Source organism: Onychomys torridus, unplaced genomic scaffold (assembly GCF_903995425.1).
Source record: "Onychomys torridus unplaced genomic scaffold, mOncTor1.1, whole genome shotgun sequence".
Lineage (NCBI taxonomy): Eukaryota > Metazoa > Chordata > Mammalia > Rodentia > Cricetidae > Onychomys > Onychomys torridus.
Window position 1 is genome coordinate 436,278 of NW_023414046.1, and position 22,340 is coordinate 458,617.

Consider the following 22,340-nt stretch of genomic DNA (forward strand, 5'->3'; position numbering starts at 1 on the left):
TTGCCAAGCTGTAACACTTGAAACCAGTTTGTTATGTTGTGGTGAGCCCCATTCATATAATTATTTTGTTGTTATTTCATAGTGGTAATTTTGTTACTTTTATAAATGATAATGTAAACATCTCATATGCAGGATACCTGATATGAGGCCTGAATGGATTGTGACACGAGGGTTGAGAGACACTGCTCTAAGGAGAGGTGACACATTCAGTTTTGCAGAGAATATCTTAAAGCTCAGGAATAGAAATCTTAATAGTTTTGGGAAGTCACAGAAACTGGCAAGATTCACTAGTGCCCTCCTGCCTCAAGCATATTCAGTCAGTAAAGACTGCTGACACTGTCAGACAGCCAAGCTGAACAGAAGCTGAACAGACCAGCCATCAGGCAGTCACCAGTCAAGTTGCATGTGAAAGACCCCCAAGGGAGATCCTTCCTCAGGAGAGACCCCAAACCCAAGGAACACGCCGAAACCACGGATCAGATGCAAACAGCAAGAGGGTTTATTCAAATGCACAGGTACCTGGGGCGACAAAGTCTCTGGGAAGACTTGCGCACCTCCTTAGGGTAAAGGGGACTTTTTTATAGGATCCCAGGGGCAGAAGCGCAGTTACAGAAGCGAGAAGCATAGTTACAGGGTTCCCATTGGTTGATTCAAATAAGGTCAGGGTGAACTTAGGGACTATCTTTAATTTTCAGAAATGTGCAGCTGTTTGTTCTCCAAGGCCAGGTGGCCAATTATAGATATCTTGTTCTGACTCAAGGTTTTTCTCCCAAGGCCGGGTGTTTGACATCTCCTGCTTTGACTCAAGGTTACTCTCCCAAGGCCGGGTGTTCGACCATAGTTATCTCTCTCAAGGCCGTTTCTTAGGCTAAGTTACTGAGACGGGGGGGGGGGGGGGGGGCATTTCACATGGACCAGATATGACAAGCTGACTGGAGTAGTAGTGGCTTGAAAGACACCTCCAACCTCCCTTGAGCTGCCTGCAAGCTGTGAAGTGATCTCCAGGTTCCTGGATTCATTAGCCAATATATTACCTTTTCTACATTTGACTGAGGAAAATAATCCTTCACTGTCTGCTAAACCAGAAGTGACTTTCTCTGAAGGACATTCCAGCCAAGATACTATTGATGTTCCTCGGGGACCAGCAATAGTTGCCTGTAGACCTGTTACCAGACACAAGGCAAAACATCTTCCCAGAGGAGCAAGAGAAAGTGTACTACATGAGGATGTGTGCTATACTACTAAAAGTCTTAAGGATTTTTCTAATTAATTCTATCATAAATCTGGGGAATGTTGTGGGTGTAGCATGATCCTAATTAGTCTTAATAATAAAACCCTGAAGTCAGATATCGGAGTAAAAGCTGAAAGATCAGAGAAGTAAAGGAGCAACTACAGTCACTTCTTACCTCTCTAATTTCTTAGACTGAAAAGGGCCGAGCTCCTTTCTTCACCCTGCCTCATCATTTCCTCTCTCTTCCCAGCCATGTCACTTTCTGTCTGTTTGTACAGATCTCCAGACATCTATGGTTAACTAGTGACTAACTCTACCATTTGATCCCCAGGCAAGTGTTATTTGTCAGAAAATAAAGAAAATATCACTACATTTCCCCACTTTTGTCTAAAGTAGTAAGGGAAGGTTATAACTAACATAGAAAAAGTATATACAATGAGTACAATAACTATATACAGATATTATACAGGCAAGAATTATATTAATAATGTCTACTCCATTAGCATTTGACAAATTCAGAGAAAATAATCCATTATCTACCCAGTTTTGGTAAGTCCAAAATGTTGTACCTAATTCACTTTCATTATGTTTTTTTCTTTGTTTGTTTTTTGTTTTTTTGAGACAGGGTTTATCAGTGTAATTTTGGCGCCTGTCCTGAATCTTGCTATGTAGACCAGGCTGGCCTCCAACTCACAGAGATCCACCTGTCTGTGCCTCCTGAGTGCTGGGATTAAAGGCATGCACCACCACCACCTGGCCCTAATTCACTTTCTATCCTAATTTGTATTACCAACCCCAAACTATCTTTTTATGTCTATCAACCTTATACACTTTATACCTCCTACATGCGTGTCTTATCTGAATTTGTTAACAAGGAAAACTATAACTATAACTATCAAATCCTTATCTCCCTCAGAGACCTGAGAAGGAAATATTACCTGAGTAAGCAGGAAGTGCAAAAAGGCAAATTCAAAAAAATGTAAGAAATGACAGCAACAGTTGGCTGCCTGGACAATCATCCAAGTTTCATCTGAAAAGATGGAGCACCCATTTTGGCCTACAGGCCTAGCATATCTGACAAACTTTTCTGTGAAGTAGAATATTCTAAAGGGCTGTCCTACCATGTCTTGACAAAGTTTGGCTATCACTTTCCTTTGTGTCCTGCTTGTACAGTTTGGACCACACTGTCAGCAGTGTTTTATTTATTTCCCAGTGGCCAATTTTTGCCAAAAAGAAAGTAAACTCCATATGGAGTTTCCTCAATGCCCTTCATCTTCTCTGTAGTAGATTGGTGCTGTCAGGAGCAAACATGACTCACTGTAGTAAAAGAAAGTACCTATGTTATTATACATCTTAAATGCCATATTCTGTAGATCTCTGAAGTGTTTGAAGACCATCTGTCTACCTAAAATGTAGTTCTGTTTGACCTAATATGACTACAAGTTTACTTAAAATAGGTGACTAACTACTAATCTGCATTTCTTTATTATGCTAAAGGTTTTATTATAATAACTTTCAAGGACTAGAAGTTTGCATTACATTGTTAAAGGTACTATATAAGTACAAAACCTGGAACAAAATTAGAAATGTATGTGCAGTATGTTTTAACCAAAATAACCTTAAATTTGTATCAATATACAAAAATCCACATCAGTGTAAAATATTTATAACTATTGCTTGCTTTTTTGGTTTAAGAGTAGATTCAGTAATCTTTTGTCCCTATCATTTCTTTCACATACATATAATATTAGAAAAATAACCACACTTTTGTATCAATATACAAAAATCCAAGCCAAGGTAAAATATTTAAAACTAGTAGCTGCATATAAAGACAGATCTATCAAAACTTCATCTGACTTCTCAATGGAAACTCTGAAAGCCAGAAGGTCCTGGAATGATGTTCTGTATATACTAAGAAATCATGGATGCCAGCCCAGATTACCATACCCAGCAAAGCTTTCAATCACTGTAGACGGAGAAAACAAGATATTTCATACAAAACCAGATTTAAACATTACATATCTACAAATGCAGCCCTACAGAAAGTACTAGAAGGATAATTCCAACCCAATGAAGCTTGCTGCAACCACCAAAACACAGGCAACAGATAGCCTGGCACCAACAAATCCCCCCCCCCCCCACACACACTACCACCAAAAGATAACAGGAATTAATAATCACTGGTCATTAATATCTGTTAATATCAATGCACTCAATTTGCCTATAAAAAGACACAGGCTAACAGAATGGATATGAAAACACGATCCATCCATTTGCTGCATACAAGAAACACACCTTAACCTCAAAGACAGACATTACCTCAAGTAAAGGATTGGGAAGAGATTTTCCAATCAAATGGACATAAGAATCTAGCTGGTGTCACTATCTATTTTCTAACAAAATAGTCTTCCAATTAAAATCAATCAAAAGAGATCAAGAAGGGCATTTCATATTAACACAGGAAAAATCCATCAAGATGAATTCTCAATTCTGAACATCTATGCCCAAATACAAGGGCACCCACATTTATAAAAGAAACATTAATAAAGCTCAAATCACATATCAAACCCCACAAATAATAGTGGGAGACTTCAATGCCCCTCTTTCACCAATGCACAGGTCTGCCTGACAGAAACTTAACAGAGAAATAAGGTAACTAACAGATGTTATGACTCAAATGGACCTAACAGATATCTATACAACATTTCACCTAGACACAAAATAATATATGTAGTTGGAAGTTTTCCTGTGTCCCACCTGGCCCACAATTGGGATAAATCTCTCACCCACAGTCCTGCAGCCTTTTATAAAATAATTACTCAGAACTTATATTAATTATAACTGTTTGGCCATTAGCTCAGGCTTATTACTGATTAGCTCTTACACTTAAATTAACCCATAATTCTTATTTATGTTTAGCCACATGGCTTGATACCTTTTCTCAGTTCTGCCTGAACATTTGCTTCCTCTGTGTCTGGCTCATGACCTATACTCAGCCTTTGTCTTCTCAGAATTCTCCTTGTTGGTTTTTCCCATCTATACTTCCTGCCTGGATACTGGCCAATCAGCATTTTATTTATCAACCAATCCGAGCAACACATATTCACAACATACAAAACATCCCACAGCAAATATACATTCTTTTCAGCAACCCCATGGAACTTTCTCTAAAATTGACCACATACTCAAAACAAATCTCAAGAGAAAAAAAAATTGAATAACTCCCTGTATCTTATCAGACCACTATGGCTTAAAGCTAGAATTCAACAACAATACAAAATGTGGAAATCCTGAAAACTCATGGAAACTGAACAATGCTCAACTGAATAGCTACTGGGTCAAGGCAGAAATAAAGAAATTAAAAACCTAGAATTAAACCAACATGAAGGCACAACATATGCAAACTTATGGGACACCATGAAAGCAGTGTTAAGAGGAAAATTCACAGCACTAAATGCCTACACAAGAAGTTGGAGAAATCTCACACTAGTGACTTAACAGCTCTCTAGAACAAAAAGAAGTAAACTCACCCAGGAAGAGTAGATGACAGGAAATAATTAAATTGAGGGTTGAAATCAATAAAATAGAAACAAAGAGAACAATACAAAGAATCAATGACACAGAGTTGGTATCAACAAGATAGACAAACCCTTATCCAAACTAACCAAAAGGCAGAGAGAGAATATCCAAATTAACAGAATCAGAAATGAAAATGAGGATATAATAACAGACACTAAGGAAATCCAGAGAATCATATCGGTCATACTTCAAAATCCTATACTCCACAAAATTGGAAAATGTAGAAAAAAAGGATAATTTTTTGGATAGTAGAAGAAAAGGATAATTTTTTTGGGTAGGTACCATAAACCAAAATTAAATTATAATCAGATAAACAATTTAAATAGACCTATAATCCATAAGGAAATAGAAAAAGACATCAAAAGTCTCCCAACCAAATAAAGCCCAGGGCCAGATGGTTTCAGCACAGAATTCTACCAGAATTTCAAAGAAGAGCTAATACCAATACTCCTGAAATTGTTCCAAACAATAGAAACAAAAGGAACATCGCCAAACTCTTTTTATGAGGCTACACTTATCCTGATACTCTAACCACATAAATATGCAACTAGGAAAGAGAATTACAAACCAATCTCCCTCATGAACATTGATGCAAAAATTCTCAGTAAATTACTAGCAAACCGATTACAAGGACACATAAAAAAAAAATCATCCACCATGATCAAGTAGGCTTCATACCAGAGATTCAGGAATGGTTCAATATGAAAATCTGGCAATATAATCCACCATATAAACAAACTGAAAGAAAAAAACCACATGATTATCTTATGAGATGCTGGAAAAGCCTTCGCAAAATCCAGCACCCCTTCATGATAAATGTCTTGGAGAGATCACAGATAAAAGGAACCTACCTAAACATAATAAAGGCAATATACAGCAAGCCAACAGTCAACATCAAACTAAATGGCAACAAACTCAAAGCAATTACACCAAAATCAGGAACAAGACAAGGCTGTCCACTCTCTCCATACCTATTCAATATAATACTCAAAGTTCCATCTAGAGCAATAAGATAACAAAAGGAGATAAAGGAGAGACATATTGGAAAGGAGGAAGTCAACCTTTCACTATTCACAGATGATATGATAGTATACATAAGTGACCCAAAAAATTCTACCAAGGAATTCCTACATCCATTAAACACCTTCAGTAATATGGCAGGATATAAGATTAACTTAACCAGTAGCCCTCCTATATACAAATGATAAGTGGGCTGAGAAAGAAATTAGAGAAACATCACCCTTTACAATAGCCACAAATAACAAAATATCTTGGGGTAACTCTAACCAAACAAGTGAAAAACATGTATGACAGAACATTAAATCTTAGAAGAAAGAAACTGAAGAAAATATGAGAAAAATGAAAAATCTCCCATGTTCTTGGATAGGTAGGATCAACATAGTAAAAATGGCAATCTTATGAAAAGCAATATACAGATTCAATACAATTACCATCAAAGTGCCAATGCAGTTCTTCACAGACCTTGAAAGAGCAATATTCAACTTCATATGGAAAAATTAAAAACCCAAGATAGCCAAAACAATCCTATACAAGGAAGGAACTTCCAGAGGCTGACTTCACCATCCCTGACTTCAAGCTCTACTATAGATCTGTAATAATAAAAACAGCTTGGTATTTGCATAAGAACAGAAATGTTGATGAATGGAATCATATCAGACTGGCATTAATCCATACACCTAAGATTACCTGATTTTTGACACGGAAGCCAGAATTATACAATGAAAAGAAAGCACCTTTAATAAATGGTGCTGGCATAATGGGATGACTACATGCAGAAGAATGCAAATTACTACATATCTGTCCCCATGCACAAAACTCAAGTCCAAATGGATCAAAGACACCAACATAAATCCAGTCACACTGAACCTCATAGAGAGAAAGTGGAAAGTAGCCTTGAACGCACTGGCACCGGTACCACAGACACTGAGAGAAACAGTTAATAAATGGCACCCCCTGAAACTGAGAAGCTTCTGTAAAGAAAAGGACACTGTCAATAAGACAAAAAGACAGCCCACAGAATGGGCAAAGATCTTTACCAACCCCACCTCTGATCAAGTGCTGATCTCAAAAATATATAAAGAACTCAAGAAACTAGAAAGCAAAATATCAAATAATCCAATTAAAAATGGGCTACAGAGCTAAACAGAGAATTCTCAACTGAAGAATCTCAAATGCCCAAAGACATTTTGTAAAATCCAGACATTAAGATGGCTGGTAAAAGGAAACTGTGATCTTCTATTTTCCTCCTTTTGTTTAACTCGTTACCCAGTCTCAGATATAACAGAAGCCAGAAGTCCACTGAGTCATACTGGGACCATGGAGCAAAGTGTTCTTAAATCTTATGGTACAACTCTCTAATAAAATTTTAAGCCTGAACTCCATGCATGTGAAACCACTGTAGGTGTCTACAACATTCTTTGCTCAAATTTGGGATCACATAAATTCAATCTTTGACCCTTCAAAACTTTTAGCATGGGGAATGATACTCTTAACAATTCTGTATTTTAAGTGTTTCCTACAGCACGTTTCCTGGCAGGGCCACATCAACAAAATGACCGTGCAACTGCTAATGGCTGAAGAATGCCCTGATCATCACCCGCCTAAGGAAGTAATAAGAGCCTAGTTCAGAGAAATCATGATGCCTTTGTCTGATGTCTCTGTCTAATGCTCTGGCACCTTAGGCTCTTTCCAGGGGGACCACCTTCTGAGGGCTGGTAGCCAGAGATGGTTAAGAGTCTGTTATACCAACAGTCGCCATGGAAGGGGACCCCTGAGGTGGGGACAAGATTAGAGCAAAGAATTCTAATTCCCACTAGCAGCCACAAAATAAAACAAAAGGGGTGACATGAGGCAGGTAAGGCCAAAATCACTGGGCCACGCCTCAAGCAAACAAAGAGCTGTGACATGGGCAGAGAGCACTCTGGCCAGGGAAAAACCTGACCCACAAACTCCAGACCAAAATATGATGATATGCATCCCAAAGCCAACCAATAAACACCATGGCAACTGGAAGCAGAGCCCTCCAAAAAGTACACATAAATACCTGAGCTCATTGTTTAACAAACAAGATTGCTTGCATACCTCCCAGAATTTGTGCGGTGGATTCTGTGTCTGCCCAACCTCTACACCCTGTGATCAGAGACAGCAAGATCCCTGCTTCAAAGCCAGTAACAGTTGTTGGGCTTTTGCTCTTTCTGGGGCCAGCCACCAGCTCCCAAATAAATCAAACATTGAGGATTATTCTTAATTATAAATACACAGCCTTAGCTAGGCTTGTTTCTTGCCAGCTTTTCTTGAGTTAAAATTATCCCATCTCCCTTTTCCCTCTGGGCTTTTTTCCTTTTCTTACTTTTGTATATCTAACTTTCACTCTTACTCCATGGATAGCTGTGTGACTGGGTGGCTAGTCCCTACCATCCTCCTCCTTCTCCGGCTCCTTCTTTCTTTTTGCTCCTCCCAGATTTCTCCTTCTATTTATTCTCTCTGCCTGCCAGCTCCACCAGTCCTTTCTTCTACCTTGCTATTGGCCATTCAGCTCTTTATTAGACCATCAGGTGTTTTAAACAGGTAAAGCAACACAGCTTGACAGAGTTAAACAAATGCAGCATAAACAAATGTAACATACTTTAAAATATTATTCTACGCCAGGCATTGGTGGCACATGCTTTTAATCCCAGCACTTGGGAGGCAGAGGCAGGCAGATCTTTGTGAGTTTGAGGCCAGCCTGGTCTCCAAAGTGAGTTCCAGGAAAGGCGCAAAGCTACATAGAGAAACCCTGTCTCGAAAAACCACAAAAAAAAAAAAAAAGAAAAGTATTCTTCAATATTTCCCTCTTTTGTCTAAATAAAATGAAAGGTTTTAACTTTAACATAGTAAAACTATACCCAACAAAAACAGTTATCAAGTAAAAATTTTTACAATATTCTATCTGTTTGCAATTAGCATATTCAGAGAAAATAATCCATCCTGTCTTAGTGAATCCAAAGTATTACACCCAACTTACATTCTATCATAACAAAGGAAAACTGTAACTCTAGTCTTCAACTCCATCAAAGACCCAGAAAATGTAATATTATCTAATAACAGAGACATTTGGCTGCTTCAATAGTCACCCAAAGTTCCTCTGCAAATTTAGAACATCCATCTTCAGCCTATAGGCCCAGAATATCTTGCAAACTTTTCAGTAAAGTAGGAAATTTGAAGTACCATCCTGCCTTGTTTTGGCAACATTCAACAGTCTTTTTCCTGTGTGTTCTGTATGTCTAGTCTGCACAGCACACTGTCAGCAGTCAAAGGCAAGAGCCTTTGTCCAGTGGCTAACCTTGCCACAATGAAAGCAAAATCAATAAGAACTTTCTTAGATGCCCATAGCCTCTGAAGTAAAATGGTGCTGCCAGGAGTGGATGTGTCTCATTGTCATGAAAAAACTTAAATTAACTAAAAATTTTAAATATCATATTCTGTACGTCTTTGAAGTCATTGAAGATCATTTATCTAAAATATACCCATTTAACCTAGAAAACATACCTAATGTGACTACAAGTTTGCTTGTTATCATTAACTACTAACCTCATTTCTTATTTATACATTGCATTTCTAAATGAATTGTATAAATACAATAATCCAAATGAGTAGAAATATATATGCACAATGTAACAAAATTAACTTTAAATTTGTATCAATATACCAAAATCCATGCCAATGCAAAATATCTGAGGTTAATAGTTGTTCTTTATCCTATATTCCACTAAGTTATAACAAACTTCAATTAACTCACCAAATAACCAAAAGACTACCACACCATCCAACTCCTGGAAATGTGGGTGTTGTTTTCTCTAGACTACTTCCTGCTATCTGTGAATGAATTATCTTTAGGAAACCAGAGAGAAAAATTGAGATTATCTCCAAGTCCTGGGAATTCTAGCAATAATTTTTGTTAATAGATCTCACCTGTCAAGATTCAGGAGGTCTCCCTTGATCAAACCTGATCTATATTATTCCTGAAGGAATACCCAACCTGTCATCCTCTATGGGAACAACACTCCAAACATTTTTTATTTTCATTTAACAAAAATATTTTTTACTTTTTTAAAAGTTGAAACAGCCCTAAAGTATCTAGGTTAATTGAGTTTTGCAGTCCTGTTCACAAGCCCATGTCTGTCAGCAGTGTTTTTTCTTGTTTATTAACAATCTAAAAATTGAATATCAATACAATAACATACAGGATCCAAATTCTGTATATTTCCCATCTCTACATGGCTTATTCTTTTTTATATTATTTTTACTCTCTCTTTAAAGACTTTATTTCTTTAAGCTATTTCTTTTTGTGACTGTTTATATACATTATCTTTTCTTTCTTAGGCCTACACACATAATAAAATGCATGGGAACCTGATTAGAGTAATCCCCCCCCCAATCTGGACCTCTTTTACTTTGTATTTCTAGTCTTTTTTATGGCATGACAAAACCTTAGATTGCCAAGCTACACCTGGATTCTCCACACAGCTTTATCTGCTAAATCCACTTGCTCCCTGAGAAGAAAATAATATTACCTCAGTAAGGAGTAAGTGCAAACAAGTGACTTCCAAAAAAATGTGAGAAATGACAGCAACAGCTGACTGCCTGGACAGTTGGTCACTCAAGATTTCTCTGCAATGTTGGGGCATCCATTTTCAGCCTACAGGCCTAGCATATCTGACAGACTCATCTGTGAAGCAGGACTTTCTAAAGGGTCTTCCTATCTTAACTTGCTAGGAGGGAGGGTTCAGCAGTCCTTTCTTTTGTGTCCTGCTTGTCATCATAGACAGCATACTCTCAGCAGTCAAGGCAAGGGCATTTTTTTTGTCCACTGGCTAACTTGCCACAGAGAAATAAACTACATAAGGAGATTCTTTGATGTCCATAATCTTCTCTGAAATAGATTGGTGCTTCCAGGAGCAGACATGTCTCATTGTCTTAAAAAAAGAATCTATGTTATTAAAACATCTTAAATGCCATATTATATAGATCTCTGAAGTGTTTGAAGATTACCTGTTTATCTAAAATATATTTGCTTGACCTTGAAAATATACCTAATATGATTAAAAGTTCGATTTTTATAGGTGACTAAATACTAACTTGCATTTCTTTCTATCCTTATTAGTCAGTATTAATAACTTTCAAGGACTAGCTATTGGTATTACATTGTTAAGTGAGCTGTATAAGTACAATACCTTGAACAAGGTTAGAAATATGCTTATAGTATTTTGTTACAAAATCAATCTCAAGTTGGTATCAATATACATAATTTGTATACAATATCCTAAAATCCAATCCAATGTAAAATATTTATAACTAGTAGTTGCTTTTTAAAAGTAGATTCAATAATCTACCTTTTAATCTTATCATTTCCATAATCTCTCTTTTTCTTTTCAGAGTAGATTTCAATAATCTACCCTTTATCCATTATTTCTCTATCTTTTTTTTTTCCAGAGTGGATTCAATAATGTATCTTTTAGCTTATCATATCTCTATCCTCTTTTTTTCTTTTCTTTTTTTTTTTCAAAGTTCTGCTCCTTGTGAGCTGCCTGTTTTTTCTTTATGGTTCTTAGTTGTTCTTTTGCAGAGCTGCAAGCTTAACTCATGCTGGGATCAAGAAAATGGGCCTTGGAGGTTCGTGTTCCTGGAGTTGTGTCAATGCCAGTGGATGCCCACATGCTCCAGAAGAGAATTTGACATCACTGCTGCCATTGTTGCTGTTATAACAGTGACAACCACCACTACTACTGTTTCTGGGATTGCCATTTCATAATTGGTTACTACAGCTAGCAAAGTGGAGACCCAGGCAGCAAAAGTAGCTATCACAGTTAGTTAATTTTTCATTCTATTGGGCATGACAAATTTAAATCAATAGTTATATACATTTCAATTGGCTTTGAAAGTTATAAATTTACAAACTCAAGTTCCATTTGCTTTTGGAATACCATCTTACAAGGACTTCAATTTGCAGCAAGGCTTGTTAAGGAAGGGAATGGCTCAGTTGCCTTTAGCCTACTGGCTATGGGTGGATTAAGGTTTATGTTGGTCTTTTCTGTGTTGAACACACAGATTGCAAGCCCAGTGCCACTTTGGGATGTTTGGCAACAGTTAACTCTGCAGCTCTCCCACAATTGAGCCTGTATAGTAATGAGTATTCAGAGACGGGTAATACCTGGGGGGCTCTCACCAACCTAAGACAGAATGCCTGTGTGGCCTGACAGGTAAAATGACTGATGTCCCATGCAACCTAAGTCAGAAGCTCATTTTTTAGTTAAACAGGGGTACCTGTAGGGCCCTGGCCCCTGTTTTGGGTAACTGTTGCCTTGCTTGCTGACTTTGACCTTGATATCCTCCCTATGCTAATTCCCTGCGAGATTCCACCCTCCTGAATGCTTAAGGGAAGTTCCTTGTCTGTGTATCCTGCATATTGGGCATTAGCAGCTTAGATGCAAGACTGTAAAATATCGGTAGCGAACTTCTGCCCTCTAGGGTTCTCCCATTGTGCTGTAAGCCTGTATTTAAGACCTCCTCCTTCCTTCAATAAATGGCATTCAGCATTCAAAAAAAAGGAAAGAAAGAAATTGAAGACAGTGATGTTCTAAAACAGGAAGTGGTGATGGTGTCATGGGTCTATGAGAATGCTGGACTAAAGTCTATCAAATTGTGCAAACAGGAAAACTGTATACTATGTGAATTATCTGTCAATAAAAATCTTATTTATTTTTTTTTAAAAAGAATGTCCTATTTTCAGTCCCTTTTTAGGTGACCTTGTTTACCACAATTGAAACATCTGACATGACTACTTTTCTTCAAACCTCTGAGAATCACTTCCCATATCCAAGTATCATCATGGACATGAGATTCAATATTTATTGTACCTCATATCCATTCCTCCGAGGATGCTGGCCTTGCCTTTAATGGCGTAATTACCCTTTTGCATTGTACATTAGCATTTTCAAAAGCCAGAGATTCAATTATTATTTGTCTAACTTCTGAATTTGTTATCATTCTATTTCCTGCTGAAGACAGCCTTTGTAAGAAATCAGTGAAGGTTTCTAATGAACCCTGTATAACTTTTATAAATGAATCTACTTTCTTTCCTACTTCTTCAATTCTATCCCAAGCATTCAAGGCTGCCATCCAGCATAAAGCCAGGGTGTGTTCATCATATAGAGATTGGCCTTATACATTAGCATAATCTCCCTCTCCAAGAAGTTGATCTTGGGAGATTTCCATACCTCTATCCTCATTTTGTTGTTCAATGGTTTTAGTCTCATCCTTCCATCAGGTCCTCCATTGTAATTGGGGACCAGATTCTAAGACAGCTGTAACCAAATCTCTCCTGTCTTGAGGGATAATTCTATTACAAGTTCACCACGAGTTTAACATCTGCTTCACAAATGGGAAATGCATACCATAAGACACTATAGCTTCTTTGAATCTCCTCAAATCTAACATTTGCACAGGAGTCCGTCAACTCATACACAGACTTGAGGATTTGACAGTTCCTGTAGGATTGCTGGATAGATTAAGGTTAGCTGTTTGAAAGCCTTAGACTGTTTCTCTTTAACCATAAAATGCAATGCTAAGATTGGTTCATCTTTAAATTCCTCTGTCTGGTCTGAAATTCTATATGATCTGTTTTAACAAGGTTTTCTAAAATTTTTATCTTGGCAGTCACATAAACCAACTTATTTAATGATAAAACAGAAATGATCAAATAATATTTATAATTGACATTACATAAATTCCATCTACATTAATTATCTTTCATTTAATGGTTCAATTTTCAGACTGTCCATTGTATTATCAAACAGAGACCAAATTCCCTCTCTTGTAAGAATGTTTCCCATTTTTTAATGTTTGAAAAAAAATATTTTCAAACTAATTTCTCCCTTTAAGAAATCCCAATTTTCTCATCAAATCTGCCAACATTGACAATTCAGATGTGAGGTTGACTGCTTCTACATAGAGCATAGAAGCCTGAGTAGATTTCAAGGAAGCTTTCTAGTGTGATAGTAGCCCAACATGGGCATTCAGGAAGAGCCTACAACCCACTGGGAGAAAAGAAGCCAAAGAGCCAGCCATCTGCACTAGGTAATTCAAGAAAGTGGCTAACTCCTATGGTTTTTTGGAGCCCCCCTCCCAAAAAACACCATGGAGTTTCCAGCAGTGTGGCTGCAACAATCTTAGCCAGTGGGTTAAGGATTCCAGCCCACATGGGGTGGAGACTCCAGCACATGTAGCTAGGACCTGAGCTGGGGACTGCAAGGCCACTAGCAAGGGGCTTTGTCATGAATTCCTGCCCTACAAGGTGGGTGCCAGATGTTGTTCAAATCTTAGATGGTCTTTTAATTAAAAAAAGAAAAAAAGCCCAGAGCCAGATATCAGGGTGAAAGCTAAAAGATCAGAGAAGCAGAATAGCTATTTTCTAAATCTTACCTATATGAAATCCTCAGCCTTAAGAGAGAGAATTCTTTTTTTTTCTTGCACCTTATATACCTTTCTCTGCCCTGCCATATTACTTCCTGAGATTAAAGGTGTGAATGCTTTCCAAGCAAAGGCATGAAATCTCAAGTGCTGGAATTAAAGGTGTGTGCCACCATGGCCTGGCTCTGTTTCTAATCTAGTGGCTGGCTTTGTCCTCTGTACCCCAGAGAAGTTTATTAGGGTATATAATATATCACTTTATGACAATATATCTCCCTTTTGGGGACTTTTATGTAGTTAAAGACTAAAGAATTATAATTACAATTATAATTTTCCTTGGATATGATAAAAGATAAATTAGATATAAAACGGTAGACTCACAAATAAGGATAGATAGAATATTTTCTTGAATATTACCAAATACATATAGACTAGTTATTATAACTGTATTTCCTGCTTGACAACTGTTCTTTTATATGCTATTTTATTATGTTAAATTTAAAATGGTCCTTTTTGATTAGACAGAAAAGAGGAAGAGCTGTGGGATGTTTTTCTACATACTGTTAATATGTATTGCTCTGATTGGTTGATAAATAAAAACTGCCTTGACCTATGGCAAGGCAGCTTAGATGTAGGTAGGAAATCCAAGCAGATATACAGGGAAAATAAATAAGATTAGGAAAGATGAATAGCCAATTCCCAACAAAAATCAAGATGCCAGCAAACCAGTGTGTTTGATATATTGTGCACCCCAATAAACTTATCTGGGGGTCAGAGAACAGAACAGCCACAATATTAAACATAGAGGTTAGGAGCACACCTCTAATCCTAGGGTTCTGAAGGCAGAGATCCATCTGGATTTCGGTGCGTTCAAGGTCACACTGGAAACAGCCAGGCCTGGTGACCCATGCCTTTAATCCCAGGAAGTGATGGAAGAAAGCAGAAAGGTATTTAAGGCGTCAGGACCAAGCTGACAAAGTTATAAGCTACGCTAACCATCAGTACTATCAGAGATCTGAGAAGGATAAATTATATCTGAGTGCAGACCAAGCAGCTTCCAATTCTATAAATGACAGGGACCAGTCCATACTCAGGTCTCCATAGTGTGGGAGGCATCAGTCAGAACAGCATAATCTTCTTTGGCCATCAGGCCAATAAGGCAGGGTTATTTCTGTGGAAGAAGGAAATAGGAAGATGGACCTTACTTTATCCAGGCAAAAGGGGTGCAGTCAATTCCAGTGTTTTGCAGCTTGTCCACAATCTGGGCTGGGTCCTGGCAGCAGACATTCCATTGGGGCATCTTGCCCTATGATTGGCATTTTCATAATCCAGATGGCAGAGACTTTGTGGTGCCCCATAGGTAATCTTTTTTGGCGAGCTTGAGTCACTGCTAGGATCTGGGCGTCTGTCTGATATAATCTTTTAGATAAACATTTTAAATGCCATATTCTGCAGATCTCTGAAGTATGAGGGCTGTCCAGGTATATCTGAATAAACAAACTTTCTTTTGAGTTACTTGTTTTAAGCTCAACCCCAAAAACATACGCAGGGGGCTGAGTAAAGCTTGTCCCTGTAATTAATTATCAGTCCTTAGCCTGACTACAAAACTTGATTATTTATGACTGACTATTTACTCATGTTCTTTAATAAGTAGCCTTAAAAACAATGATTTTAAATGGAAGCTCTTCTAGTATCAAATATGGGTTCAGGAAAGAAACAAAATCAAAATATCAATATAAAACATTTATATGATCCAGTTTATCCAAATAGCTTAAGCTTAACAAATTTAGCAAACACAAGGATGCTAGACAACATTCCTAAGACCGCATGGACATTGGGTAAGGAGAAATATTCTCCATGTCTCTGGTTCTCAACTTTCCCAATGCTTTGACTTTTCAATATAGTTCCACATGTTGTGGTGACCCCCATTACAAAATTGTTCCCATTGCTATTCCATAGCTGCAGTTTCACCATTGTTATGACTCTCAATTGCAAACATCTGACATACAGGTGATCCTAGGCTACCCTTGTAGAAAGGCTTTTTCAACCCCCAAAGGTCAAGATTCATGGAGTCAGAAGCTGTTCCAAGCCTTAGCCAAACTGCTTAGGTCATTGTCTTGCTGCATCACAAGAAATGAACATCCCAGTTTCTGGTTAGCATTCTGGCTGGGACCCTAATTTTTGGCCTTTTATTTTAAGTCCAAATATTAACAATATAGAACATTTTATAAACTTAAAGTGCCCCACAGCCTTCTAGATTTAAATATTTTTTAAAAATTGTTCTTAAAAATGTTAAGGACTCTCAAATGTCTTTCTGCAATATCAACAATAAAGCACCGTCTTTCACTTTAAGAGGGAGAAAACATGCCATAACCACAATCTGTATAAAGTAAAGCCAAGCTCCAGAGTGCAAACAATCCCAAAGTTCAATATCTGGGATTTATTCACAGTCCTTTTGGTTCTTTTACTTAGAGACTTGGATCATTTCTTTGACCCTACCCTTGGCAGCATACACATAGCCTGTCTTCTAGATCTCAGCCTGTTCTACTTACTTCATTGTGGCTGGTGCTTCTAGTGATCATTACCTGCCACTGGCATTTCTAAAACTGCTAAGGTCCACCATTGCAACGAGACTGTCTTTGGAACTCTATGCTTTCCATACATTTGCAAACATCAGCTATTCCCCATGACCCTTCATGTCTTTAAAACCATTATCATCTCATTACATTGGTAAATCTTAAGTTGTAATGTTTAGCTGCCAGAGCAAGGTATATTGTTGTGTACAAAAGCATTGGGGTACAACTTTAATGTTTATCAAATACTTTGTTTATTAAACATATGTAGCCATCTATTTAAATTCTTTTGCTGTTGAATACTTGGTAAAGACATGAGTACTTAGGTGTAAATCTCTTAAGTTAGTTTTTGTTAATGTGAATAGATCTTTATAATCTTAGTAAAAGATGGTTGACAGCCATGTGGCTGTCCATGAGGTCACCAGCTAAGATGGAGGAAAGCTACATGGTTGCTACTTAAAAAATGTTTTTTTTAACAATAATTACTTGCACACATACACATAGTTGGATCCAAGTTATGTACATGTACATACAGTTAAAGCTAGCTTATATTCATACATATAGTTAAATCCAAGTCACACATGTGTCCATATATGTACATATATATCTGTGGTAATACTGTGTTCTCCAATATATTGTGAACACTAATATACTTATTTTATCTGGGGTTCAGAGAACAGAACAGCCACTAGATATAGAGGCCAGAAAATGGTGGCACACACACATTTCATCCTAACATTCCAAAGGCAGAGATCTCTGTGAGATAAAGCCACACTGGAAACAGCAAGGCATAGTGACACATGCCTTTAATCTCAGGAAGTGATGGCAAGAAGGACAAAGATATATAAGGCATGAGGTCCAAGAACTAAAGCCTGGTTAAGCTTTTAGGCTTTTGAGCAGAAGTTCAGCTGAGATCCATTCAGATGAGGACTCAGAGGCTTCCAGTCTGAAAAAACAAGATCAGATGAGGAATTGGCGAGATGAGGTGGCTGTGGCTTGTTCACCTTCTCTGGTCTTCCAGTATTCACCCCAATACCCTGGCCTCAGGTTTGATTTTATTAATAAGACCATTTAAGATTCATGCTACCTATATTGCTATTTCTAACATAAACAGTTTGCAGAATCATCAGCTAATTTTAAAATGAAAATCAACCAAAATTAACTTTTAAATTCAGTATTTGCAGGTATAAGAAACCATAACAAACAGTTCATATCACATCCCCTCTGACCTATAACCTTACAAATTTCTCTCTTCCTTTTTTTAACACAAAAACTCTTACCAAAGTCTTTCTTGTGATTCCCTTCAGTAGTATAGTGTCCCGGCCAGCGGGGTTTCAACAGGGGTGACCCACCTGTGGGAGTGAATGAAAGGAACAGGGGTCATGAGAGATGACAGCAAGACAGGATTCTGATCAAGCTGCAAATTTTATTTTCCTCTGCAAGGCTTATATAGCATAGGAGGGGAGGGGGCAGGAAGGAGGGAAGGGACATGGAAGGGGTGTAGAATGTGGGAGACGTGCAGATCGTGCAACTGCAAGATGTCGGCTAAGGTCACTGGTCAGGGGCCATTTATTCTGTTGCTAGGCTACCTGACCATGGAATGCTCTTTATGTTTGGTTGTCATGGCACCTGACTGTGGAATGTCTTCTTATCTTTGGGAGCCTCTGGTTAGTAAACAGGTGTTACTGCTCTGGGGAAGTGGTCTTATAATTTGTCCCATAACTTGGGAGAGTGTAAGGCGAGATTTGGGTGGCTGTTGCCAGTAACAATCATGTGGGTCAGTGGTTAGAGAGAAATCTAAATTACAGCCACTCCTTCATAAAATGGTGGGGCAGAATGATAGCAAATCCAGCAGGAGTCAACCAAATCAGGTTTGGAGGTATGAAGTACCTGGTAGGTTTTTGCGATAAGGGTGGTAATCATATCTTTGGTAGTTGGTGGGGAAGGTGGGAATGTGGGAGAAAAACCCGTGGATGTCTGAGATATATTGGTTGTAAGAAAATCATTGTTGCTGAGAAGAGGGTTGGGACCGATGGCAACAGGGTTAAGGGAATTAACAGGCTGTTTTAAAAGTTTGATGATAAAAGTGACGCCTATATCTCTTCCTTCCTGATATAGGCAAAGGCCCCAAATGAGGCCCACCTCCCAGGCCGAATGAGCCTTCCCAGCCTCAGTGAAGGTAACTTTTAAGGGGTGGCACCAGGAGGAACAATCAGGGGTGCTATGATAGGTATTACTATGTCCAGTGGAATAATTACTGGTAACAGTAATAAAATCCCAAGAAGAAGAGGGGTGCCAATAGGTATTACCCATAGTTTCACATCCTCAGGACTTGCAAAAAAAGATCTCTGGTTCCCCCACATTTGTGTAGAAACTTATGAGGCTGATGATGACCAGGGCAGACATAAAAATGGAGGGTGGTGAGTTTCTTTGGGCCTGATTTGCCGACAGGATGGGTTCCTGTAGAACTGGAAAAACCTGGCGAGTGGCTTTATGGGCCAAAGCATTTCCCTCTGTGAGGGGTCCAGGAAGCTCCCCATGAGCACGAATGTTGCCAATGAAAACAGCATGGGAGCATTCTCTAATTTTTTGTTGAATTTGAGCGAAAAGGGGAGTAGCATTAGAGGTGGGCTTAATGAAAGGGGCTGTATCAAGAAGGGGTATCAAATGAGTGATATATGCACTATCTGTGTAAATGTTAAGGGGGGAATCATGGTAATCCTGAAAATCTGTAAAACAGAGAAAAGTTCAACCAGCTGAGCTGAACAAAAGGGCGAAGGGAAGGGAAACAAGTAACCTTGAAAGGCATAAGCCACAGTGCCACTGGTTGACCCATCAGTAAAAAAATGGTCACGGCCTCAGGCAAGGGGCTGGAGGAAATGACTTTTGGGAAAATAAAGGGATGAGTGGATGCAAAATGGACTGGGTCGTTGAGGAGGTGATTTTCAAGAAGGTCCAGGAACCCCAAAAAGGCAACACCCCAACAATCCAGTATCTGAAACAAAAATTGAGTTTGTTCGCGGGTGTAGGGGGTTAAGATGGAATTGGGGTCCTTACCAAGAATCTGACACGAGGTCTGGCAGTTGCACATGATTAGGGAAGAAACAAGTTGGGGATAGGTGTGAATGACCTTAGTATGACTGGCAGACATGAATCCAGAAGAGGGAATGACCCATAAGTTTATCCTGGGCCCTTAAGGTAGAAGGGGATCTCTGCCAAAGGACCCCTGTGGGCACATGGGGAGTGGATAAGACAACCAAAACCAGCGGGAAAAGAGACTTGGGAGGAAATGGCTTTGGTGATTAAAGATAGAGCCTGTGGGCAGCCGGGGTCAATTGAGGGGGGGAGTCACTGGGGCCTGAAGAATGTCATTGAGGGGTAGAAGATCAGTGGTAGGGAGTTTTAGGTATGGCCAAAGCCATTGAATGTCCCCAAGAAGTTTTTGAAAATCATTAAGGGTGGTAAAGTTATCTGTGCACAGCTGGATGCGTGGGACCAAGACTCGATTGGTATATAATTCAGGGCCCAGATAATTATAGGGTGCAGAGCGCTGGATCTTATTGGGGCGAGCTGTAAGCCAGCAGCACAAAGAGCCTGTGACAGATCTTGGAAAGTAGCTTCTAGGAGCTAGGGGCGGCCAAAAGAAGGTCATCCATGTAATGCAAGATATAAGTAGAGGGCCATTTTTGGCATATGGGATCGACTGCCTGGGACACGAACTTTTGGCAGAGAGTCAGGCTATTTGCCATTCCCTGGGGTAAGACGCACCAATGAAAACGGAGCATGGGGCCCTGAAAATTAACCCAAGGGAGGCTAAAGGCAAAATAAGCTCGATCATCAGGGTGTAGGGAAATGGTAAAGAAGTAATCTTTTAAATCAATAACCATTTTATGATAGACCTCAGGGATGGTGATGGGTGAGGGCATGCCTGGTTGGAGGTTGCCCATGGGCTGCATAACCTTATTAATGGCTCGCAGGTCTTGGAGGAGTCTCCATTTCCCAGATTTTTTCTTTATGACAAAGATGGGCGTATTCCAGGGGGAATTGGATGGTTCAATATGACCGGCAGCGAGCTGTTCCTGTACCAACATCTCTGCCGCCTGTAGTTTTTCTTGTGGCAGAGGCCACTGGTCTACCCACACAGGTTCTTGGGTAAGCCAAGTGATTTTATCTGCATGGTGTACAGGGGGAGCAGTGGCCTCAATTAAAAACCCTCAAAGCCAAGACCGAGCCTGTTTTATTAGTGGTAGCGATGGGTTGGGTTCGGCCCTGTTGAAGCTTACTGAGACCCTTTCCTGGGATGAAGCCCATGTGTAACATTTGTTGGGTAACCGCCTCCTTTGGGCTACAGAGGATGACCTTCATTTGGGAGAGAATATCTCGACCCCAAAGGTTGACAGGGAGTCCAAGGACCACAAAGGGGGTGACAGTACCCTGGTTATCCTCCTCATCTGCCCAGGCCAGAACTTTAGAGGATTGGAGGGTATTATTGGATTGACCTATGCCCTTGAGGTCAGTGAGGGAGAGGGTAAGAGGCCAGGATGCAGGCCAATGGTCTTGGGAGATTACAGTGGCATCAGTGCCAGTATCCAAAATCCCCTGAAATTTTTTTGCCATCTAATTTAAGGGTAAGTGTGGGTCGAGAGTGAGAAATAGGCTGAACCCAATAAGCCTCTGATAAGCCAATCTGAGAAGCTCCTCGGACTGAACGGGGTTATCAGAGGAAAGCGCAGGGCAAGGCGGGTGCCTCAGGAGACGGCAACAAGACCCTGGAGTGCCGAGGCCAAAATCTTAATCTCTCCTGTATAGTCATTATCAATAATTCCGGGGTAGATCTGGACACCTTTTAAAGTGGATGAGGCACGGCCTAGGATAAGGGCATGGGTGTCTGGGGGCAGGAGGCCCCAAATCCCATTAGGGATGACTTGGGGGTCCTGGGATGGATCTAGTATCATGTAGGTGGCGGCACAGAGGTCCAATCCTGCGCTGCCTGGGGTTGCCCGTTGGAGGGAACAGACAGTTGGGGAGCAGCCTGTGAGGCCTCATGAGGCACTCCCTGGAGCAGAGGGGCCAGGGGCTGGCTCCGAAGAAAGTTTCCCGACCGGTGGGGAAGGAGCTGGCAACCATGAGCATTGTTTTTAGATTTACATTCTCTTGCCCAATGAAGGCCATGGCCACATCTAGGACATGGGGTGGTTGGTAGTGGCTGAGTGGTGACCCCAAGCTGGGACATTGAGGACGTGCCCCCCAAGGGGGCAGGGATCCGCTTGGGGCATTCCTGTGCAAAATGTCCTGGTTGTTTACAGGAGAAGCAAAGGCGACTTTGTTGGGATTTCAATTCTTGGGCACCCACCGACTTCAGGGCTGCACCAATAGCCAGACCTATGGTGTGGGTGGAGCCAACTCCTGAACAAAGGCAGACGTACTCAGAAAGGGGGGCCCTATCTGTGTGGGGGCGGAGAACCTCCTGACAGGCTGGGTTTGCATTT

At 39.7% G+C, this 22,340-nt stretch overlaps 1 long non-coding RNA gene across 2 annotated transcripts in view; it reads right to left on the minus strand.

Annotated features, from left to right (window-relative positions):
• LOC118576646 overlaps positions 1 to 22,340 on the minus strand; it is a 43,871-nt gene that overhangs the window by 11,257 nt on the left and 10,274 nt on the right. The window contains exons 3-4 of one of the 2 annotated variants that reach the window (XR_004943968.1): positions 18,132 to 18,203; positions 17,769 to 17,797 (exon numbers count right to left, since the gene is read on the minus strand). This is a non-coding gene — a long non-coding RNA (uncharacterized LOC118576646). Of the gene's footprint in view, positions 1 to 17,768; positions 17,798 to 18,131; positions 18,204 to 22,340 lie in introns of those variants that run through there. The other variant, XR_004943967.1, reaches the window with a different exon arrangement.